Below are 24428 nucleotides of genomic sequence, written 5' to 3'. Positions count from 1 at the left end.
GTCGAAAGGGTTTAAGAATACGCGTCGAAGAATAACAATAATCGGAGGTCAAATTTGTACCTGCCGTCCGTTTTCGAGTTGGTAATAACCGACATGTTTTAGTAAGGAAAAGATTGAAACACTGCCATTAAGATATCACCACTCACCTCCTGAAACCCCTTTGTCGTGTTTGCCTCTCTTACTCACTTCTTTTACGAACAAACGAAGTAAAGAATCGACGGAGGGACTTTGTGGGGTGGGGGTGGGGGGGACTATAAGGGTACGTGAAGCTCCAGTGCCCTTGTCCTAAAAGAAGTTAGATTTCGACTTTCAAGTATGCCAAAAGAAGTAACTTAAAGTAATATTGTTCGAGGAAAAGTGGGATAAAAGACATTGGAGATGATGATGGAGATTAAGGTGATGATGATGATGATGATAAAAAGACCTGAGTGTTGCAGAGTTGAGGGATAACTTAACTATTCATGTTTGGTCATTCGCCTAAGAGCCACATCAAAGGAGAGGAAGGAAAGGAAGAGAGGAGGAAGAAAATGATAGAGGAAGAAAATGAGGGAGGAGGAGAGAGCGGAGAGGGATAAAGGAGAGAGGAGAGGAAAGGAGGTAAAAGAAGTAAAAGGAAGATGGATTGGAGTTAAAATAATGCTGAGAGAAAAAGATGAGGAAGTAGGAAATAGTGCTGGGAAAGAAGGAGAGGTTTGAAAAAAGATAACTATAGAGGAAAGAGGAAACTGAAGAAGAGAAGGGAAAACGGAATTGGGAAAGGGTAAAAGGAGTGAAGAAGATATATGAAAATAAGGGAAAAGGCTAAGAAGAGAGGTAGGAGATCAGAGGAAAAGGAAAGGAGGAAAGGAGATGAAGAGGGTAAAGGAAAGGGTGAGAGGAGAAATGGGTGAGGGGTGAGGAGGGGACATAATTACAAGCTTTCTCTCTCTAATTTTCTCTCTCTCTCTCTCTCTCTCTCTCTCTCTCTCTCTCTCTCTCTCTCTCTCTCTCTCTCTCTCTCTCTCTCTCTCTCTCTCTCTCTCCATATAATTATCTCCCCTTGATTCTACTTTTCATTTCTTTCCTTTTATCCTTTCATCTATAATTTACCTCCTCCTCCTCCTCCTCCTCCTCCTCTTAGTAGAGATAAAAAAAGAGCAAAAAAAGCAGAAGGCAGTTGTTAGATTAAGGGTGCCGTGCCTACCTGTAATAAGACATCTCACACCACCTACGTCAGCTGTTCATCTATGTTCGCCGCCCAGCATCTATAGGCCTTTAGTTTTTATGTTGCCTGCTCTTCAATGTGTCCGTGTATCCTCCTCCTCCTCTTCCTATTTTTACTCTTTTTTTTCCTCCTCCTCCTCCTCCTCCTACCGCTTCTTCAATCACTCTCTCCTACTTGTCTGTCTCCTGGTTTTAAACTCCTCCTCTGCCTCTTTTACCTTCTCCTCTTCCTGCTCTTCCTCCTCCTCCTCCTCCTCCTGTCGTGCTAACCTCCCATAAGTATCAGAAGCTTTTACTGGGAGATCCGCAACGTGACCAACCCTCCTCTTCCTCCTCTTCTTCCTCCTCCTCCTCCTCCTCCTCCTCCTCCTCCTCTCCTTCTTTTTCCCTGTGCCACTTCCCCTTCTCTTCCCTCCCTTTCCTTCCTTCCTTTATCTTTCCTCCTCCCTAGCCTCTCTATCCTAATACTCCAACCTCCTCCTCCTCCTCCTCCTCCTCCTCCTCTTCCTCCTCCTCCTCCTCCTCCTCCATTTCCTCTTTCACATCCTCTTCTCTAAAAACCTTCCCTTGACTAAAAACGGAAAAAGAGAGAGAGAGAGAGAGAGAGAGAGAGAGAGAGAGAGAGAGAGAGAGAGAGAGAGAGAGAGAGAGAGAGAGAGAGAGAGAGAGAGAGAGAGAGAGAGAGAGAGAGAGAGAGAGAGAGAGAGAGAGAGAGAGAGAGAGAGAGAGAGAGAGGAAGCTGGGATGATGGAGAGAGATAGAAAGAGAGGAGTAGGAGAGGGGAGTAGGAGAAAGGTGAAAGGCGTGAAGAGTAAGGAAGGAAGAGCAAGGGGAGGAGGAGGAGGAGGAGAGGATGAGGAGTAAGGAAGCAAAGAAAGGTAAGAGATGGAGAAGGAAGAAAATAGAAGGATAAGAGACGGAAAAAGAAGAGGGAAAGGAGAGAGTAAAGGAATAAATAACAGTAGGCAAGAATAGAAATAGGGAGAGAAAAATGAGAGGGAAGGGAAGACAGGAGACAGAAGGGAGTAGGGAGGGGGGGAAGGGAGAGAGGCTAATGGAACAGGAAGTGGTAGGGAGGACTAGGAAAGATTAAGCGAGGGAGGGAAGGAACAGATTAGGAGGAAGGAAGAACAGGAACTTGCAGAAAAAGGGAGATAAGAAACGGTAAGGGAGATGGATAACAAATAAGAGTATCTGAATCTTAATAATCAGGGAGAAGATAGTAAGGGAGAATACAATAAGTTATAGTATTTGAACCTAGTGAAAGGGAGATGATGATGGAAAAAAATAAAAAGAGAAAGTAAAAGGGTGAAAAGGGAGGATATCTAGAAGTCTCATGATAAGAGAGAAAGAAGAAGACGGTGTAGATGGTAAGGAAGAGTACTTGAAAGACTGGCAATAAGGGTGATTAAAAAAAGGGAGATGGTAGTTAGGGAGAGCGCGTCCAACGATATCAAAGGACGGGAAGGGAGAGGCTTGGAAAGAGAAATAGAGAGAAGGGAGAAGAGAGAAATAAAATAAGGGAGAAAATGGAAAGGGAGAGAATTCGGAAGTGTCTGGCGATGTTTTTTTTTTTTTTTACAACAAAGGAGGCAGCTCAAGGGCACAAAAAAAAGGAAACCATAATAAAAAAATAGCCCGCTACTCGCTGCTCCTAAAAAAGAATCAGAAGAGGTGGCCGAAAGTGAGGTCAATTTCGGGAGGAGAGGTGTCCTGATACCCTCCTCTTGAAAGAGTTCAAGTCGTAGGCAGGAGGAAATACAGATGAAGGAAGGTTGTTCCAGAGTTTACCAGCGTGAGGGATGAAAGAGTGAAGATGCTGGTTAACTCTCGCATAAGGGGTTTGGACAGTATAGGGATGAGCATGAGTAGAAAGTCGTGTGCAGTGGGGCCGCAGGAGGGGGGGAGGGATGCAGTTAGCAAGTTCAGAAGAGCAGTCAGCGTGAAAATATCGATAGAAGATAGAAAGAGAGGCAACATCGCGACGGCATTTAAGAGGAAGGAGACTATCAGTAGGGGGAGGAGAGCTGATGAGACGAAGAGCCTTAGACTCCACTCTGTCCAGAAGAGCTGTGTGAGTGGAGCCCCCCCACACGTGAGATGCATACTCCATACGAGGGCGGACAAGGCCCCTGTATATGGATAGCAACTGCGTGGGGGAGAAGAACTGGCGGAGACGATAGAGAACGCCCAACCTCGAGGAAGCTGATTTAGCGAGAGAGATGTGAAGTTTCCAGTTGAGATTTTGAGTAAAGGATAGACCGAGGATGTTTAGTGTTGAGGATGGTGATAGCTGAGTGTTGTTGAAGAATAGGGGATAGGTGTTTGGAAGATTTTGTCGAGTTGATAGGCGGAGAAATTGAGTTTTTGAGGCATTGAAGGACGTAAGGTTCCTTCTACCCCAATCGGAAATGATAGCAAGGTCTGAGGTTAAGCGTTCTGCAGCCTCCAGTCTGGAGTCGTGTACTTCCTGTTGAGAGGGCCTTCTATTGAAAGAAGTTGAATAACGCAGGGTGGAGTCGTCGGCGTATGAGTGGACAGGACAGTTTGTTATGGAAAGAAGATCATTGATGAATAACAAGAAGAGAGTGGGTGATAGGACAGAGCCCTGTGGAACACCACTGTTGATAGGTTTAGGGGAAGAACAGTGGTCTACCACCATAGAGATAGAACGGCCGGAAAGGAAACTGGAGATAAAGGAACAGAGAGAGGGATAGAATCCGAAAGAGGGCAGTTTAGAAAGCAAAGACTTGTGCCAGACTCCATCGAAGGCTTTCGATGTCTAGCGCAACAGAGAAAGTTTCACCGAAATGGCTAAGAGAGGATGACCAAGAGTTAGTTAAGAGAGCAAGAAGATCGCCAGTAAAACGCCCCTTGCGGAACCCATACTGGCGATCAGATAGAAGGTTAGAAGTGGAAAGGTGCTTTTGAATCTTCCGGTTAAGGATTGATTCAAAAGCATTAGATAGACAGGAAAGTAAAGCTATAGGGCGGTAGTTTGAGGGATTGGAACGGTCATCCTTCTCAGGCACAGGCTGTACAAAGGCATACTTCCAGCAGGAAGGAAAGGTAGATGTTGATAGGCAGAGACGAAAGAGTTTGACCAGGCAGGGTGTCAGCACGGATGCACAGTTTTTAAGGACAATAGGAGGTAATAAAAGTCTCCTGCCATAATGAACTTTAATGTACGCCTTGAGACCACGTATTGAGAGAGAGAGAGAGAGAGAGAGAGAGAGAGAGAGAGAGAGAGAGAGAGAGAGAGAGAGAGAGAGAGAGAGAGAGAGAGAGAGAGAGAGAGAGAGAGAGAGAGAGAGAGAGAGAGAGAGAGATTGTGGCTATTCTAGAAGTAAACGTTTCGCGCCTAAGATTATTATCCAAAAGTCAACCCGGATTTAACGCCTCAACGGGTCCCGCGACGGCCCTTATGAGGCGGCGCTCAGGTGACGCCTATCTCCGGGTTATGAAGACGAGAGAGAGAGAGAGTAATTATCACACACTAAAGGACTCATCTTAGACCATGAAAAATATACACTTTTACGTTTAACACAAGAGTGGGAGGAGAAGTAGGAGGAGGAGGAGGAGGAGGAGGAGGAAGAGGAGGAGGAGGAGGAAGACAGTGACGTAGACAGCGACGACGGCAAGAAAGAAGAAAAAAAAAGAAAAAAGAATAAGAATAAGAAAAAGAAAGAAAAAGAAAAAGAAAAAGAAAGAAAAAAAGAAAAAGAAAAAGAAAAAGAAAAAGAAGAAAAAGAAGAAGAAAAAGAAGAAGAAGAAGAAGAAGAAGAAGAAGAAGAAGAAGATGAAGATGAAGACGAAGACGAAGACGAAGACGAAGACGAAGACAAAGACGAAGAAGATTTATGAAGAGCAAGAATGTCAAAATCAAGGTAAATGATATGAAAGTGGAAAAGTTATAAATGTAGGAAGAAGAAGAAGAGGAGGAGGAGGAGGAGGAGGAGGAGGAGGAGGAGGAGGAGAAGGAGGAGGAAGAGGAGGAGGAGGGGGGAGAGAAGATGACAAGCTATAAGTAAAAAAAAAAAAAGATGAAAGCCTTCTGGGAAATCTTACTTCGTCTATTTCAAAACATGAATAGTGTTGAATCTTCCTTGTGCAGTTCCTCCTCCTCCTCCTCCTCCTCTTCTCACTCCTTTATTTTCTTGTCTTCCTCCTCCTTCCCCTTTTCTTTCTACTCTTCCTTCTCCTGATCATCTTTCTTATCTTCCTTCTCCTCCATCTCCTCTTCTTACTCCTTCCTCCTCTTCCTACTTTTGCCTTTCCCTCTTCCTACTTTCCTTCTCTTCTTTTCCTTGTTTTCCTTTTAGTACTTTTTCCTCTTCCAGCTCCCTCCATCTCCTTTCCCTTTTCATCATTCTCTTCCTCTGTTTCTCTTTCTCCTGGTTTTCCTCCTTCACCTATTCACTCTACTCTCTATCCTCTCTTTCTATTCTATCTCCATCTTTATCTTGTCTCCTACTCCTCTGCTTTATCTCTGTTGTGCTCCTTTCTCTTTATTTTGTGTCTGTCTCCTCTTTATCTTTCTCTCTATTCTATCTTCTCCTTTCTTCATTTTCTCCTCCTCTCTACTTTATCTTCTCTCTTTGTCTCTTCCTGTTTATTTCCTCCTCTCTCTACTTTCGTCTCCTCTATCTCCTCTCCTGTTTGATCTCTTCTCTACTCGTATCTCCTCCTCTCTATCTCCTTTCGCTCTTGCTATACCATTCCAATCTCCTTTTTTTTCTCCTACTCATCCTAGTCTTACCCTCTCCTCCTCCTCCTCCTCCTCCTCCTCCTCCTCCTCCTCCTCCTCTAGACACACACACAGACGGACAGACATAACCTTATCACCTCAATTTGCAGCACTGATGGCGTAGTCTCCCTCGGGCCACAGTGTTGCCACCTCAAGATGCGAGAAAAAAATGGGAAAAAAATCTAAGAAAAAATCTCCGTTTCAATCAATTATGGAAAGTGAATATTTTTTTTTCCGGGTATCTTTTTTATTTCTTGTGTTATAATGATGAGAGAGAGAGAGAGAGAGAGAGAGAGAGAGAGAGAGAGAGAGAGAGAGAGAGAGAGAGAGAGAGAGAGAGAGAGAGAGAGAGAGAGAGAGAGAGAGAGAGAGAGACTAGGGTAAGAGGATAGAATCTACTTTTCGGGGAAGGAAAATAAGGTACAAAAATAAGAAAATGGGAGCCGTAAATGGAAATAAATTGGACCCTCTCTCTCTCTCTCTCTCTCTCCCCCTCGTTTCCTAGCCAACACATGATTGCCAGACAGAAATAATGTAAACCTTCAGCAATATGTTTTACCCTCCGGCGTTGGCAATACTGCGACGCCTTCGACCACACTAACAAGCGACGAAATAAAGCAATAAACGAAGCCAGGTAAGAAGCTTAGCCAGGTAAGAGAGAGAGAGAGAGAGAGAGAGAGAGAGAGAGAGAGAGAGAGAGAGAGAGAAACTTCGTCCGAGTCAAAAATTAATACAGAAGGAGAAGGAAAAAGAGGAAAGAGAAAGGAATAAATGAGAGGAAGAGAAAGAGAGAAAGCGATAAAATGCAAAAGATTAAACGGATGAAACAGAATTAATAATATACATTTTCTGGATGCGAGTTTGTTGGAATTCTCGGATTTAAAGAAACTGAGATAGAAACATGAACTCGAGGGAAATAGCTCTCTCTCTCTCTCTCTCTCTCTCATTGTCTCTTCTTGGAAATGTGAAGAAGATGAATTTTCTGTCTGAGAAGATAAATTTTGTTGAAGTGAAATGTATCCGCTGATTCTTCCTCCTCTTCCTCCTCCTCTTCCTCCTCCTCCTTCTTCTCCTCCTCCTCCTCCTACTACTACTACTACTACTTCTTTAACTACTATTTCTCATCCTATTTGTCTCTTTCACATCCGAGCCTTTTCTCCTTCAGTTCATCTCCCTCTCCTCTTTTTGTCATATTATTTTTCATATTCCTCATATTACTCTTCTGCTTCTTTCTCCTCCTCCTCCTCCTTCTGCTACTTTACCTCCCATTTCTCATCCTATTCCTCTCCTTAACATTTTCTTCTTCCTTCTCTTCCTTCATCAATATCATCTTCCTCCTCCTCCTCCTCCTCCTCCGTCTATTTTTTTCTCATTACTTTCTGCATATTCATCCTTTTTCTCTTCTTTATCAGCCTCTGTCTCTCCCTTCCTGCCTCTCATCATTCTTTCCCTCCTCTTCATCTGACCTTCCATCCCTTCCTCCCTCTTCATATGGCTTCACTTCCCCATAGAAACGAGGACAAACTCATCATTACTCAGGAAAATTAGTTACAGTCTCCTGAAGTAGCGACTCAACAGTTAATATCCGGCTATGGCGGATCGATGGGCCGAGAGAGGACGTGCCCCTCCCGCTGTCATATTGTCTCTGTGGGCTTGTCAATTTTACGATTCTGGGTTGTATTTTCAGATGCTTCCACCTCCCACAACAACATATTCCAAAGCTCAAAATGGAGTGCAATCGGGTTCTAACGAGTGTGTTGTTAGGTTCATGCTATAGAACAGTGGTTCCCAACCTTCTTTTCAGGCGACCCCAATCATGCACCTCCAGACATGACTGCGACCCCACTAGTTTAGTTGTATATGTGTTATTATAATGGAATAACACCATGTTTGATATTTTGAGGTTTTGGCAACCCCAAGAAAATCAAGCTTGGGGTCGCGACCGAAGGGGCTATAGAAGAAGGGTCAACGTGCCACCAGGGTTATTAAACTACCCCTGGAAATACCCCAAAACGCCTACGAAAGCCTTGTCAAATATATGAGCTTGGGTGCCGAACTGTTTGAGATTGTGACCCCTGAATCATCGTTTACGTTTTGCTAGTATTTTCAACTGTTAGGTAAGCTGCCCTTCCCTCTGTCATTCCTCTCTCGTAGACTCGTCAATTTTGATATTCTGATTCTCTGTGCAAGTAATACAAGTCTATTCAACTGTTAGGTTATGTTGCCTTTCCCTTCCCTCTGTCATTTTCTCGTGAGCTGATGGCAGTTTGATGACTTTCCGTGCAAGTATCACGAGGTTATGTTCAACTGTTAGGTATGTTTTTATGTCTCGTGGAATGGAGGCTGTTTTATGAGTCTCCCTATTACTAGTATTACCATTTTATCTTCAACTGTTAGTAATGTTTGCCCTTCCCTCTGTCATTCTGCCTCTCGTGGAATATCGCCAAGTATTACCTGTTTATTCTCATCTCTAAGGTACGTTTGGCTATAGACTGTATAGGGTTAGCAGGTGTTTCAATGTGATAGTCGCTAAGTTAGTGTATGAGATATTTGTATTGCCAAGAATTTATATTTACATGATGTGGTCAATAAAGGATCTATCTATCTATCTATCTAACTACATCTATCTGCTGCCCTCTGCTTCCAATTCTAAAATCTTTCAACCTCTCTCCCTTCAGTCTCTTACATGTATGAGATATATGTATAGCAAAGAATTTATATTTACATGATGTGATAATAAAGGATCTATCTATCTATCTATCTAGCAACATCTATCTGCTGCCCTCTGTTTCCAATCCTAAAATTTCTCATCCCCTCTCCCTTCAGTCCCTTACACATACGCAGTTGTTGCATGGCGCACAGTTATTCCATTGCTCGTAATGACCTAAATTCTCAATATCCCACTCACCCTTCTCTCTCTCTCTCTCTCTCTCTCTCTCTCTCTCTCTCTCTCTTCAATTGTTTAAATCACAGGCTGTAGTTGCGTTGTTGTATAACTCACGCGTGTTGTACTCTGCTCCCTCCCTTGTCCAGCTCTCCCTCTTTTCATCATCACCGGCTATCACTAAAATTATAGGCTCACGGCGTAGATGGGAAAATCTTGAACTGGATCAGGGCGCGGCTTAGATGATGATTAGGTATATATTATTGAGGAGTTCTGCTTAGAGGCTTAAAAGTAGGAAGTGAGGGGTCGGTGTTGGGTCCACTGCTTTTCATTATTTTCATCAGTGATTTCAACACAGGAACTAGCAGTGATGTCAGTAAGTTCCCAGATGATACCAAGATCGGTAAAGTAATCCAATCGGACCAGGACGCTAGTGTTCTCCAGGATGAGCTAGACAGACTATATGATTGGGCGGGGAAGTGGCAGATGGAATTCAATGTTGGGAAGTGTGGTATTTTGAGTGTAGGTAGGAATAACCCCTCATACAATTACTCCTTAAATGACACTTCTCTAAGCTATTATACTTGTTTTAATGGTATAATTCTTCGTGCGGGTCGACGCCGGTAGCCCGCAGGGGTAAACCTGTTTTCTTTGTGTGGGCACCCACAAGTTAGACCTCATCTCGATTATGCGGTTCAATTCTGGTCCCCCTACTATAGAATGCATATCAAGATGTTAGAATCTGTAAAGAGGAGGATGACAAAAAATATTCAGAGGGTGAGAAACTTGCCTTATGAGGATAGACTGAAGCATTTAAATCAACACTCTCTAGAAAGGAGAAGGTTACAAGGTGACATGATCGAGGTTTATAAATGGACGAAGGGCATTAACAAAGGGAACGTTAATAGGGTTTTGTTTGTAAAAAAAAAAGCCAGGCAGGACACGTAGTAACGGTTTTAAGCTAGATAAATTCAGATTTAACAAAGACATAGGCAAGAATTGGTTTACCATTTGGGTGGTGGATGAGTGGAACAGGCTTGGCAGTATGTCGTGGGTGCCAATACCATAGATACATTCAAGAAAAAGTTGGATAAATTCATGGATAGTGTGGTTAGGTGGGGTCAGGTTTACAGGAGCTGCCTTGTATAGACCAACCTGCCTCTTGCAGACTCCTTACGTTATTTTTTTTTATGTTCTTTTTCCTTCCCCTCCCTGAGTGTCACTCCTCTCCCTCCGCTCCCAAAGTCACCTCCCTTTCCTTCCCCAGGGCCTCTCTCTCGCCCAGCCCCGCGCCTCTTTAATCCGTTCCCCTACCTCTCCCCCTTCACCTTCCTCCGAAAAAATCTGATCTTATACCCCTCTTCCTCTCCTCTTCCCAGCCTCTACCCACCTATCCGCTGTCCTCCTTCCTCCACGCCAAATCTATCCTCCCCTCCCGCCCCCGCTCCCCAAGGGAAATCTCGTCCCCGCCAGAGATCCCGCAGCGCATCACACACTTCATCACTGCCGCCCTCCCTCCTGCCCGTGATCCCTCGCTGCCTCAAGACGCCCAAGGAAGTACTGCGGGCCGAACTTGTCCCCGGAACCGTATGCGTGATGGAGGGGGGAGAGGAATACGAGGTTTGTGCAATGGCAAAAACTTGTGAGAAGGCACTCGGTCGCTCGCTCACGAAATACTACTGTTGGGCCAGAGATGGAAGTTTCTGAAACCGTATACAACGATGGACAGGGCAGACGAATGAGCGCAAGCTTGAAAACGTGCAAAATCTTGGAGAAAAGCCTCGAGAAATGCTGCTGTGGAAATTATGATGGAGCATTATCAGGAGTGGCGGCGGGCAGCGAGGGTATACAAGGGTTCAAGAGTTTTCACCCTCTAACACAATTTTCTGCTCTCTTGAACTAATATCACATAAAATGCCCCACTAACCGTAAAGTAGAGGACGGAAGATAACGCATAGGTCGGCCAGTGATGTGCCTTACGTCTGGGGGATGCTGGAGCGGGCGGGGAATGTCTTGCCTTACAATACTTCGGCAGCGACCGTCACGTTTGAGAGAGTTGTCCTCCTGAGGGCGTGCTGCGGACCCTTCGGAACCTCTTAAAACTTCGTGGAAAATGCAATCGGTGGTACAAATAAGAAAAAGTCAGCCAATCACAAAAAAAGGCATTAATGTATTGGGAACGAAATGAAATGCGCGTTAATGGCTGAACGAAAGTGAATTATATCAACACCACACCCATTCCTTGAGAGGCTGTAGGCTTCAACGGACTCCTCAATACACGCCACGAGAGGAAAAGGAACTAGAAAAAACGAGAGAGAGGAACAAATCTGACGTATTCTTTGACTCCATAGCACAACATAGTGTGGGGTGTTGTCGAGAGCCGGTCGTGGGAGTGAGAGGGAAGGAAGGTGGCTGGCCCAGGAGCTGAGAGGCACGGGCTGGCAGGCTGCACCGCGCGGGGAGTGCCTGAGGCTGGAAGAGGCGGAACCTTATCTTTGACATTTTTCCTTTACAGTTACCGAAAGATTGATTGATTGATTTCACAACAAGAAAGCTAGCTGTGTGTGTGTGTGTGTGTGTGTGTGTGTGTGTAGGGGGGGAATGACGTAACTCCTGACATGTCCCTCTCAAAGTCTACATACTCTCAAGAATCCATGGTTCCGCTTGCCATGGCTCTATCTGAGATCTAATCAAACTTTTCTTCCTGCGATTTCGTGTTGACAGGGCCGAGAGCTGTGTGTCACCCGCCGTCTGGGATTTATCTCGTCGCCTGTTTATGAAGAGGTGGCGACCCAGTCTTTGGCTTCACTGTCGTAAACCGTATTGTGCGCATCATGTAAATACGTATACAAAATGGAAAACCTTGGTTGACATACATTTATACACAAGAAAAAAAACATTCTATATAACATTCATGGCGCGCGCACACACACACACACACACACACACACACACACACACACACACTGACCTATCTTTTGCCATTCATTTCTACTAACTTTATATTAGCTGTGATTAAAGAGATATTTTTACTTATTTCTTTTTATCCTTGAGCTGCCTCCTTCACCGCACACACACACACACACACACACACACACACACACACACACACACACACACACACACACACACACTCGGGGGTTGTGTTCTGTCTCCTTCGGGTGTGTGGTGGTGATCTGAGGCTGGCTGACGATCGCGAGTCCAGCACGTGACTATGGTGATTGTGAGCGGCATTGACAGTTCTCGGGGTGAGTGGGGAAATATATAATGTGCGGTAAACGATTAGTTACCCCGAATGACAAAAATCCTTCTTGTATAATATTTCATGCTGGCGTCAACGATTTCAAAGGGTGATTTCACTCGTTTTCCGGTCTCGCCGTCATCTGTTACGAGGCACTTCCGCATAAGAGGACTGCATCGTTCCAGGACAAAGACCCGACCGCCGACTATTCCTATTCAAAACTATTCTCGACTACCTAACATGGCTGAAGATAATAGTATAGGCGACTAGTCCCACGAGCTTAGTAATAGCCCTCGCCGTACAATCATTCTGGACTCACAAAAACAATAATTGGGTAGCCTTAGAACGATGTGATCCTGTTGTTTGTAATTACCCCTAAGAGTCGTTCATATAAGCCCCCGCTGAGCTCTCTCATCACAAGGCCTATCAATCAACACCGCGACGTCATTGAGAATATAACGACCAACTTTACATTAAACTACAGGTAAATCTTAAGAATAGCGGCTCCAAGCGGGTGCGCATTTAGGGCACGGTGTGGTGGTAATTACATTTCTTGCACGTACGACGGGGTTTTGACAAGCAGACAGGCGTGTTTATGTCACAAGAGGTGCATTTTTCCGCGCTGGCCTCACGATTTCTTCTAAGTCGATGGGCGATGAGACTGCGAGCTCCGGGGTGAAGAAAGGGAAGAGCCCGCGCTGAAAAATACACCCCTTGTGACATAAACACGCCTGCTCGCTTGTCAAAACCCCGTCGTACGTGCTAGAAATGTTGTAATTACCACCACACCGAGCCCTAAATGCGCACCCGCTAGGAGCCGCTATTCTTAAGATTTACCAAACTACGAAACTTCCACTCACAACCATTAAACCGCAAAGCCTCTTCTGAAAGTGTGAAACCAACAAAACTATCATTACGGGCGGCGAACAGTTCCTTCTTGTCGTTCCCACACATCAGCTTGTTCCCGCGGCCCTAAACCTTTAGTTCTTATGCATTACACTATGAAACTTAAACTAGTAACCTTAGAACTGCAATACCTCCTCTTCTGAATGTGTAAAATGAACACCACTATCACTAGAGGCGGCGAAACGTACATTCTTATCGTTACCATCCATTATACAGCTTGTTCCCGCGGCCCCAAACCTTAACTTCTTGTGTATTACACTATGAAACTTCCACTAGTAACCTTAAAACTGCAAAGCCTCCTCCCCGAAAGTGTAAAACCAACAAAACTATCACTACATGCGGCGAAACGTACCTTGCTATCGTTCCCATCAATAAGCTTGTTCCCGCGGCCCCAAACCTTTACTTCATATGCATTGAACTATGAAACTTACACTACTATACATTTCAGCGGCGGACAAACGCTGTTTTTCGCAAATATCTCCTAAACGAATCGTTGGATCAGTATGACATTTCAGCACACTACAGTTAACATCCGGACCTAATTTATGGCTAACATACCACGATACTATATGTGTTATGTGAGGAGTTTACTCGTGGAAAATAACACAAACCCGACGAGTCATGTTGACACATTCGAAGGAAAGTGTGCCCCCCCCCAGCACCCTCCCAAACTATTCCTAACCACAACTTCTCCCCCTTCTCGCTCTCATTGTCCTTCCTCTTCTCCCCCTAGCTCCTCGCCTCCCTCATCATTCTTATGTCCCTCCCTATTTCTCCCATCACTGTATTATATATTAGAATGTTATGTAGGTGTATATGTATAGATATGATTATTAACTAAGAGCATGGTACAATTCCATGGAGGCAAGACGTATTTCACGTTGATAATTACTGTACAACACCTGGATGCGCCTCGGCAGTCAATGAGTTATACCCTGCCTCTGCTTGAGTCATAGCCTCGGGCTGGGGAAGGGGGATGGTGTGAGTAGGGGGGTGAAGAGGGAAACGAGGAGGGGGATGCTGCGATATTGGGGTAGGGAGTAGGCTGGAGTAGGTAGGAAGACACCTACCGAACGGGCGCAAGCCACTCCCGGTGAGGTATATATGGGAGGTGAGAAGGGAGCTGAAGCCCTCCAAAGACCCTTCCCATGTCCTCACTAACCGTTTCCCTATTGTCTCACCAACACCGGAGAGTAGTTCAGCATGCTCTCTAAAGACAGATCCTCTCTTTATCCACACCACACTACATTCACATAACATATACACCTTTTTCCAAAATTCAAAATTCAAAATGGCTCAATTAAGCAATGCCTCAGGTCCCCGCCTGGGGACCTAAATTCCCCAGGGAGGACTCCCCTTCTGGCTGCCGACCCGAGAGGTGTCTTGATAACTCCTCGAACCTCTTTCTTCTCAATTTCTGCAACATTCGCGGTCTTCGCTCTAATTTTCATTCTGTGGAACATCATCTCTCCTCCTCTAAACCTCACCTTCTCTTCCTTACCGAAACACAGGTTTCTGAGGCTACTGACAGCAATCTCTACTCTGTTCCCTCCTACTATCTCTATCCTAAATTTCAATCCAAAGCTGGATGTTGCGCCTACGTGCGCAACGACATCATCTCGTGCCCACGACCTTGACTCTTCTGAATTTTCCACCATCTGGTTAAGACTTCTCTGTCATTCTATTACTAAATACATCTGTGCTGTTTATCTCTCAACTAACTCTACCAACTATGTAAAATTCTTTGACTATTTGAATTCTAAAGTGGAGCACATCTTGACCCACTCTCCCTTCGCTGAAATCTCCATCCTAGGAGATTTCAATGTTCACCACCAGCTTTGGCTTTCATCCTCTTTCACTGACCATCCTGGTGAACAAGCCTACAACTTTGCTATCCTCAACGACCTAGAGCAGTTGGTCCAGCACCCTACACGTATTCCTGACCGTCTTGGAGATCGGCCCAACATTCTAGACCTCTTCCTTACCTCAAACCCTTCTGCTTATTCTGTCAAACTGTTCTCTCCGTTGGGCTCCTCCGATCACAATCTTATTTCTGCATCCTGTCCTATCGCTCCTGTACATCCTCTGGACCCACCGAAGAGGCGATGCTTCTGGCATTTTGCTTCAGCTCGGTGGGACGACCTGAGATGTACTTTTCGATTTTCCGTGGAATGATTATTGCTTCCAGGATAGAGACCCCTCTGTGTGTGCTCAGCGCATCACAGAGGTGATTGTCTCTGGAATGGAGGCATACATTCCTCGTTCTTTCTCTACTCCTCACGCTAAAAAGCCTTGGTTTAATCACACTTGTTCTCGTGCTGTCAATGATAGAGAGGTAGCTCACAAAAGATACCAGAGCCTTCAAACTAATGCTAATTATGAACTTTACATTTCTGCCCGAAATCGTGCCAAATCTATTCTCCGACTAACCAAAAATTCTTTCATTAATAGAAAATGTCAAAACCTTGCTTTCTCTAACTCTTCCCGTGACTTCTGGCATCTAGCCAAAAAAATCTCCTCCCACTTCACGTCTTCATCTTTCCCTCCTCCTCAGTCCTGACGGCAACACTGCCGTCTCATCTATCTCTAAGGCTGAACTCTTCTCTCAAACTTTTCTAAAGACTCCACTATGGACGATTCTGGGCATATTCCTCCTACTCATCCCGCCTCTGACTCCTTTATGCCTGTTATAAAGATTCTTCAAAATGATGTTTTCTATGCCCTCTCTGGCCTCAATCCTCAGAAGGCTTATGGACCTGATGGAGTGCCTCCTATTGTCCTTAAAAACTGTGCCTCCGTGCTGTCACCCTGCCTGGTCAAACTCTTTCGCCTCTGCCTGTCAACATCTACCTTTCCTTCTTGCTGGAAGTATGCCTTCACAGCCTGTACCTAAGAAGGGTGACCGCTCAATCCCTCAAACTACCGTCCTATTGCTTTACTTTCTTGTCTATCTAAAGCTTTTGAATCAATCCTTAACCGTAAGATTCAAAAGCACCTTTCCACTCTGACCTTCTATCTGATCGCCAGTATGGGTTCCGCAAGGGGCGTTCTACTGGTGATCTCCTATCTTAACTGACTCTTGGTCATCCTCTCTTAGCCGTTTCGGTGAAACTTTTGCTATTGCGCTGGACATATCAAAAGCTTTTGATAGGGTCTGGCATAAATCTTTGCTTTCTAAACTACCTCCTACGGTTTCTATCCTTCTCTCTGTACCTTTATCTCAGTTTCCTTTCTGACCGTTCTATTTCTGCCGTGGTAGACGGTCACTGTTCTTCTAAATCTATTAACAGTGGTGTCCCACAGGGTTCTGTCCTATCTCCACTCTTTTCTGTTGTTCATTGATGATCTTCTTTCCAAAACGAACTGTCCTATCCATTCCTACGCCGATGATTCCACTCTGCATTATTCAACTTCTTTTAATAGAAGACCCACCCTCAGGAACTTAACGACTCAAGGCTGGAGGCTGCAGAACGCTTAGCCTCAGACCTTACTATTATTTCCGATTGGGGCAAGAAGAACCTGGTGTCCTTCAACGCCTCAAAAACACATTTCTCCACCTATCCACTCGACACAATCTTCCAAACAACTATCCCCTATTCTTTGACAACACCCAGCTATCACCTTCCTCAACACTAAACATCCTCGGTCTATCCTTAACTCAAAATCTCAACTGGAAACTTCATATCTCATCTCTTACTAAATCAGCTTCCTCGAGGCTGGGCGTTCTGTACCGTCTCCGCCAGTTCTTCTCCCCTGCACAGTTGCTGTCCATATACAGGGGCCTTGTCCGCCCTCGTATGGAGTATGCATCTCATGTGTGGGGGGGCTCCACTCACACAGCTCTTCTGGACAGAGTGGAGGCAAAGGCTCTTCGTCTCATCAGCTCTCCTCCTCATACTGATAGTCTTCTACCTCTTAAATTCCGCCGCAATGTTGCCTCTCTTTCTATCTTCTATCGATATTTCCACGCTGACTGCTGTAAAAAAAAAAAAAAAAAAAAGGGAAGGAGTGGTCTGGGGGTTGTTCGGGGCGTTGGTGGAGGGGTTAGACGAGTACCCCACACTCGTCCGATTCTGTATAACACCTTAGATATGATGACTGGATTAGGCTTAATATCAGTCAGTAAACTCCTCACATAACACACATTGCAATATGGTATATCAGCCATAAATTAGGTCTGGGTGTTAAAGGTAGTGTACTGAAATATCATACTGATCCAACGAATCGTTTAGGAGATATTTGCGAAAAACAGCGTTTGTCCGCCGCTGAAATGTATAGTAGTAACCTTAAAACTGTAAGGCTTCCTCCCTGAGAGTGTAAAAACAACAAAACTATCACTACGTACATTCCTATCGTTACCATCCATTATACAGCTTGTTCCCGCGGCCCCAAACCTTTACTTATTATGCATTACACTATGAAACTTCCACTAGTAACCTTAAGAGCTGCAATACCTCCTCTTCTGAATGTGTAAAATGAACACCACTATCACTGGAGGCGACGAAAGGTGCCTATCCATTATAAAGCTTCTCCCCGCAGCCCCAAACCTTTACTTATTATGCATTACACTATGAAACTTCCACTAGTAACCTTAAAACTGCAAAGCCTCCTCTTCTGAATGTGTAAAACGAACACCACAATCACTGGAGGCGACGAAAAGCGCCTTCCTATCGTTACCATCCAGTATACAGCTTGTTCCCGCGGCCCCAAACCTTTACTTCATCTAAATTAAAACTATGAAACTTCCACTAGTAGGCTTAGAACTGCAAAACTTCCTCTTCTGAAAGTGTAAAACGAACATCAGCGGGCTTTTTTTTTTACACCTTTTTTTTGTGTTGCCCTTGAGCGGTTTCCTTAGCTGTAAAAAAATAATAACTATCACTGGAGGCGACAAAATGTACCCTCCTTTTCCTTCCTATCCATTATAACGCTTCCTCCCGCGACCCAAACCTTTACTTCATTTACATTTGAACTATGAAACGTCCACTGACAACCTTTTATTAGCAAACCCTCCTCTGAAAGCGTACAACCAACATAACTACCATTAGAGCCTCCCTAAAGTACCTTCACACCGTTCCCATCCACAAGCTTGTTCACGAAGCCTAATAGTCAGTCCACGTCGAGGCTCTGAATCTCCCGTCACTCGCCGCCAACACGTACACGCTCGCTCTTGCCAAACACACCCAACGAAACAATTAATTCACGGTGATTAAGTGGTTTTAGAGTCTGACAATCTTGGAGAGACTTAATGATGGTTTAGGCTTATGGGGAGGGCTGTGTGGTGAGAGATGGGGGCGGGGAGAGAGAGAGAGAGAGAGAGAGAGAGAGAGAGAGAGAGAGAGAGAGAGAGACCTCACAGCATCCCTCGCTAGTAATCTCACGCACTCAAACCACTACTACTTAATTGACGATTACCCTAACCTAACGATGATGTAAGGTGTTCCGGGCATTCATCAGCCGTTCTCTTCATCCTGTACCGACATAAGGCACTCCTGAACGTCTGTATGTGTGCGTGTGTGTGTGTGTGTGTGTGTGTGTGTGAGCCGTAATCTCAGTCACAGCTTACCTCGCTATATCAGTCTCACTCGCAACACACACACACACTCATATTGTCCTTTATATCCACTCGGTCTGTAATCTACTAATCACTCGTACCTTCCTGAGTCTCCTGTATCATCCCTGAGGTGTATAATCCTGCAGAAGGCGGGGATGGAGGGAGCACACACACAGACACACTAAACGGACCTCCTGGGTACACATGCGGCGCGTGGCCCAGCACCGGAGTGAGTGTCTGCCAAGGCGGGTCTTGGGAAAGGTTCGAACTCCCTATCCTTGCTTCGAATTGACTCATGAACCACCCGGCGGGAATTTTGAAGGCGGGAAGGCTATTTAAACGCATTTTCTTACTTTCTAATATGTTACCGTGGCTTGATATCCTGTTTTTCAGTTGTCTTTTTTTTTCTTTGCTCAGTTTTGCTCTTTGTTTTTCTTTCTGTTTCGTCTAATTGTGTCACTTATTTCTTTCCTCGACCTCGTAGTGTGTAATTTCATCTCTCTCTCTCTCTCTCTCTCTCTCTCTCTCTCTCTCTCTCTCTCTCTCTCTCTCTCTCTCTCTCTCTCTCTTTCATATTTCTACCACCCCCTCATCCCTTTTCTCCTTCTCTCCATCTTCTCCATTTCCTCCTCTTCGTCCTCCTTATTCCCCTTCTATCTATCTATCTATCCATCACACACACACACACACACACACACACACACACACACACACACACACACACACACACACACACACACACACACACACCTGCCACCGCCGCGAGCCTCACTTTCTAATTAGCTGTGACACATTGAAACCAAATTAATGTAGTCAGCGCTAAGCGCTTGTTGCCCTCACACTGGCGGTAATGAGCAGAAAATTAACTATGTGTGTGTGTGTGTGTGTGTGTGTGTGTGAAGACAGATAGATAAACAGAGAAATGCACCGAACGAAGATTAAAGAAAATACATTAAAATACCAGAATATGAAACCAAGGACGCGTTAAACAAGCAAGCAAACAAACCACTAAGGGAGATAAAACAAAAAATATCAAAATCAACAACAACAACAACACACACACACACACACACACACACACACACACACACACACACTCACCTGTTTGAAGCTTTACTGGTACGTGATTATGATTAACCTTGAACTTCCCCCCCTTTACCCCCTCCCCCCTCCCCCTCTTCCCCTTTACCCCCTCCACCCCTTCCCCTCCCCACTCATGCATCTAGCCTCCTCCCCGTCATCTCTCTTCACCCATGTAAACTTTAAACATGTCAGTCCTTTCTCTCTCGTCTTTTTCATCTCCCTTAGCGTTCATTCTTCACATTTCCTTCTGCCTCTTCAATCTCTTATCTTCCCTTCCTCATTTCCGTCTCCTTTCTCCCTCTTCCTCATCTTCGTCTCCTCCTCCCTCCCTCCTCCCTCTTCCGTATCTCCTTTTTCATATTTTCCATCTTCTTCCTTTTCCTCCACCTTCCTCATCTCCTTCCCCTGATCCTCCCTCCTTCTCCCTCCCCTTCTTCATCTACATCTCCTCTTCCCTTTTTCTTCCTTTTCACCTCCTCCTCCTCCTCCCTTTTCCCTCCACCTTCTCTTTCTCCTTCATCTGCATTTCCTCTTCCTCCTTCTATTCTCCTCCATCATCCAACTTTACCTTCATCTTTACCTTTCACCCATCTTCTTTCCCTTCATCCTTTCACCCCTCTCACCGTTCCACTCCTCCCTCCTCCCTCTGACGTAGAAGAAAAACACCTGGCCACACCTTTCCTAGTAAGGTTAATTAGTGTTTTTACCTGAAGCTTTTAACGACTAAGGTGGCAATTAAAACCTCTCAAAGAAACAGCATCTCTCTCTCTCTCTCTCTCTCTCTCTCTCCTTACCTTTGTATTTTAATTTTTCTTCCCGTCTTTCCTACGTCTCCTCTTTCTTCTTTTTTTGCTTCTTCTGTTCCTTTTTTTTCTCTCTCTATGTTGTGTTTTATTTCCCTCCTCTTTTCCCTTCCAAATTTTCTTCTTCTCATCTTTTTCTTTCTCTTTTATTTCATCTTTCCTCTCTTCTTCTAATCAAGTTTCTCCTCATTCTCATCTTCCCTATTTTCTTTCTTCTTTTCTCTCTTCCTTTTTCCTTTATTTTCTCTCTTCCTCTTTTATTTAATCTTTTCTCTCTTCCTTCAATTAATCTTCTCCTTTTCTTCTCTTTCTTTTCATGTTCTTTTTATCTCCCTTTTTCTCTTTTCCCTTAATTTGCCTCTCCTCCTCCTAGTTCTCGCTTTCTTTCTTTCTTCCTCCACCGTCCTCCTTCTTTTTCATATTTCTCCTTCTTCTCCTCCATCATTATCTCTTTTCTCCTTCTCCATCACTCTTCTTCTCCTTTTACTTCGCTATCGTTACCGTCTCCTCTTCCTAATTCTCTTCCTCCTCATCTTTCGTCATTATTCTTCTGTTCCCTCATCATCCACCTCTTCTTCTTCTTCCATCTCCCCATCCTCCTCCTCCTCCTCCTCCTCTTCTTTAGTGGTTTAGATTTCACGTAAAGTCTTCGCTCGCGTCCACCATGACAGGCTTTCACAAGAGGAGGAGGAGGAGGAGGAAGAGGAGGAGGAGATAGCGTTGCATAACCTTGACACCTACAAAGAAGATGCCAGGAGGGGGATGAAGATGGTGGTTGTGGTGGTGGTGGTGGTGATGAAAATGAAGGAGAAAAAGAGCTTAAAATGTGTGAAAGTCATAGTGATAAAACACAAATAGAAGGTAAGAGAGGAATGAATGAATGAGGAAAGAAGGAAGGGAGGAGGGAAGGAAGAAAGGAAGGGAGGGGAAAGGAGGGAAGGACAGAGTGTTGGCGAGGGGAGAGCGAGAGCGTGAGTGAATAAATATCTGCTTTAAGAGGGAAGGGAGAAAAATCATTATTATTATTATTATTATTATTATTATTATTATTATTATTACTGCTTTACTACTGGTACCACTACAACTACTTCTACTACTACTACTACTACTACTACTACTACTATTGCCGCTACGGAGAGAAAATAAAACACTGTACTGGTTTATTACTCGTTTTATACACAAAATACATAAATACAGTGTGTGCCATAATCTGTTGAGACGATCAGGGTACATACATTAGCTTATCTTGTGTGTGTGTGTGTGTGTGTGTGTGTGTGTGTGTGTGTGTGTGTGTGTGAGAGAGAGAGAGAGAGAGAGAGAGAGAGAGAGAGAGAGAGAGAGAGAGAGAGAGAGAGAGAGAGAGAGAGCGCAAAGGGGTGATAATTAGACGTGTTTACAGGAGGATAAAACAAATGGCGGCCCTCTGTGTGTACGTGTGTGTGTGTGTGTGTGTGTATGTGTGTGTGTGTGTGTGTGTGTGTGTGTGTGTGTGTGTGGAAATACAATAACATGATCCGGATAAATTAACTTCGGGACACACACCCACACACACACACACACACACACACACACATATATGAGGAAGTTGTATAAAGAGGAGGAGGAGGAGGAGGAGGAAGAGCGTTGCGTGGGTTGCCTCTGATGAAAGGTGGGAAGGAAGGAAGGCAGGAAGGAGGGAAGGAAAGAATGGAGGGAAATGAGGAAGGTGGAAAGGGACGAGAGGAATAATGGAGTAATGGAATGGAGAAAATAAAAAAGGGAGAGAGAAAGAAAGAGAAAAGACGCTAGGAAAGGAAAAGGAAGAAAAAGAATTTGAACAAGCAAGGAGAAAAGAAAGAAGGACAAATATCTCGCTGCTGGAAGGAAGCTCGGAGATGAAAGAAGAGAGAAGAAGAAAGAAATAGAGAACGAGAGGAAGGACGGCAGGGAAGGACGACAGGGAAGGACGACAGGATCAAGAAAAGGAGAGAAAATAGCAAAAAGAGAATAAAAAAAAATGCAAAGGGAAAGGTCTATCGTGCCGTGCCAAAAGGAAAATGCAAAATAGGAAACATGGAAGAGGGAAAAAAGGAAAGAAGGAATAGAAATATAAAAAAAGCCTGCCGTGTCACGTTAGCAAGTCAGAGGGAAGGAAGGAAAGAAGGAAGGAAACGGAGAAGAAAAATAAAATAAGATTAAAATGAAAGGTAAAAAAACAGAATGAAGAAAGAGAAAGGAAAAAAAGGACAAAACACACAGGGCGGAGAGGCGGAAGAGGGGAGGGAGAGAGAGAGGGAGGGAGGGAGGGAGGGAGAGCATGACACGGAAAATGAGGAAAATGAGGCTCCGGGAAGGGAAGAAAGAGTGTGGAAGGTGTCAAAAGATTCACGCGAGGGACGCCGAGGAGAGAAAAAAAGTTAAACCAGCAAAGAGGAAAAAAATAAATAGAAGAGAAAATGAAAAATAAAAGGTGTGACAGAGAGACACGAAAGAAGAGAAAAAGAAGATAGTGTGGACGAAGAAAAGTATTGAGTGAGGGATGGAAGGGAGGCAGGGAGATGAGAAAGTGAAGCAAGAGGAAGAGGAGAAAGAAGAGGAGCAAGAGGAAGAGGAGGAGGAGGAAGAGGAGAAGTCATGTGATAAAGGGAATGAAGTGACACTGTAGTAAAGGATGTAGAGGGGAGATAAAGGATAGGAGGAGGAAGGGGAGGAAGGGGAAGAAGGAAACAGGCTATTCTCCTCCAGTGGGATTTGGTGGGGAGGTGAGAGAGAGGCTGTTGAGAAGTGGAGATGGAGGAGGAGATAAAGGAATGTGAGGTTGGAGGTGGAAGAGGCGAAGGAGGAGGAGGACTGTAGATGCAAGAGAAATAAATAAGAGAAAAAAGGGAAACAGATAACGAATGAAAGTGGAATGAAAGAGGACAGAGAGAGAGGAGGAGAAGGACTACAAATATAAGGAAGGAAAAGGAAGAAAGAAAGGAAACAGATAAGGAATAAAAGTAGAATGGGTAAAAAATGAAGTAGATAAGGATGCTGTGAAGTGGAGGAAGGAAGATGAGGGGTCAGGGCGGAACAGGAAAGGGGGAGACGAGATTGAGGTAGTGTGGGGGGAAGTGGGGAGAAAAAGGGGGATGAAGGGGGAAGGGGAGGGGGTGAGGAGGTTAGGTTAAAGTTGTGGGGGGGGGAATGGGAGATATTGGAGAGGAGAGAGGAGTAAAGGGGAGAAGGAGGAGGGTGGAGGAGAGGGGAAGCTGGGAGGTGAGGAAGAGGGGTAGGAGGCCAGTCTTCACCCCCAAGGCAAGTCTGTCTCTGAGTTAATATAGACAAAAAGCACATTAACCTTTTTGTAGAACTGCCGCGCGGTATGAGGAAGAGGAAAAGGAAGAGGAGGAGGAGGAAAAGGAAGAGAAAGAAGAGCAGGGCGAGGAAGAGACCAAGAACAAAAAACATAAGAAGAAAAAAATATATATGATGAAGCAGATGAAAAAAGAAAGAAAAAAGAAGCGGATGGTGAGGAAGATGAGGAAGGGAGAAGAAGGAAGAGGAGGAAGAGGAAGAGAAGGAGGAAGATAAGAAGGTATTAGAAAGAGGAGAATCAACATCTGTATATTTCTTATGTACACACACACACACACACACACACACACACACACGCACACACACAAGGGAGGAGGTCGTCGAGCAGGAGTCGTTTTCAAGGGCCAGGAAGTCCCCAGGTATCCCCCGCTAGTCACTACCTGGTCATTCCTGCGCCACCGCCACCACCACCACCACCAGCGACGACGACGACGACAAAATTATGGTGGTGGTGGTGGCGGTGGTGAAATTGCAAAAAGAGGATGGAAGGAAAAAGGAAGGAAGGCTAGATTGAAGAAAAGGATGAAGAAGAAGAAAAAAGCAGATATTTATCCTTCCTCTTCCTCCCTCTCCTCGTCCTCCTCCTCTTCCACCTCCAACCAACCAAAAAATAAAACCAAGGAAGCGAAGAGGGAAGAGGAGGAAGAACAGACAGACTTGAAATACCAAAA

The 24428-nt window shown here is 44.7% G+C and overlaps 1 long non-coding RNA gene across 1 annotated transcript in view; it reads right to left on the bottom strand.

Moving 5' to 3' along the window:
* LOC126982917 (uncharacterized) overlaps positions 1-18752 on the bottom strand; it is a 30275-nt gene extending 11523 nt beyond the window's left edge. Inside the window, exon 1 of the long non-coding RNA XR_007735402.1 lies at positions 18637-18752. This is a non-coding gene — a long non-coding RNA (uncharacterized LOC126982917). The remainder of the gene's footprint in view (positions 1-18636) is intronic.
* Positions 18753-24428: the final 5676 nt, after the last annotated feature.

This window comes from Eriocheir sinensis, chromosome 52 (genome assembly GCF_024679095.1).
Source record: "Eriocheir sinensis breed Jianghai 21 chromosome 52, ASM2467909v1, whole genome shotgun sequence".
Taxonomy (NCBI): Eukaryota; Metazoa; Arthropoda; class Malacostraca; order Decapoda; family Varunidae; genus Eriocheir; species Eriocheir sinensis.
This window is presented reverse-complemented; position numbering and strand designations above follow the sequence as displayed.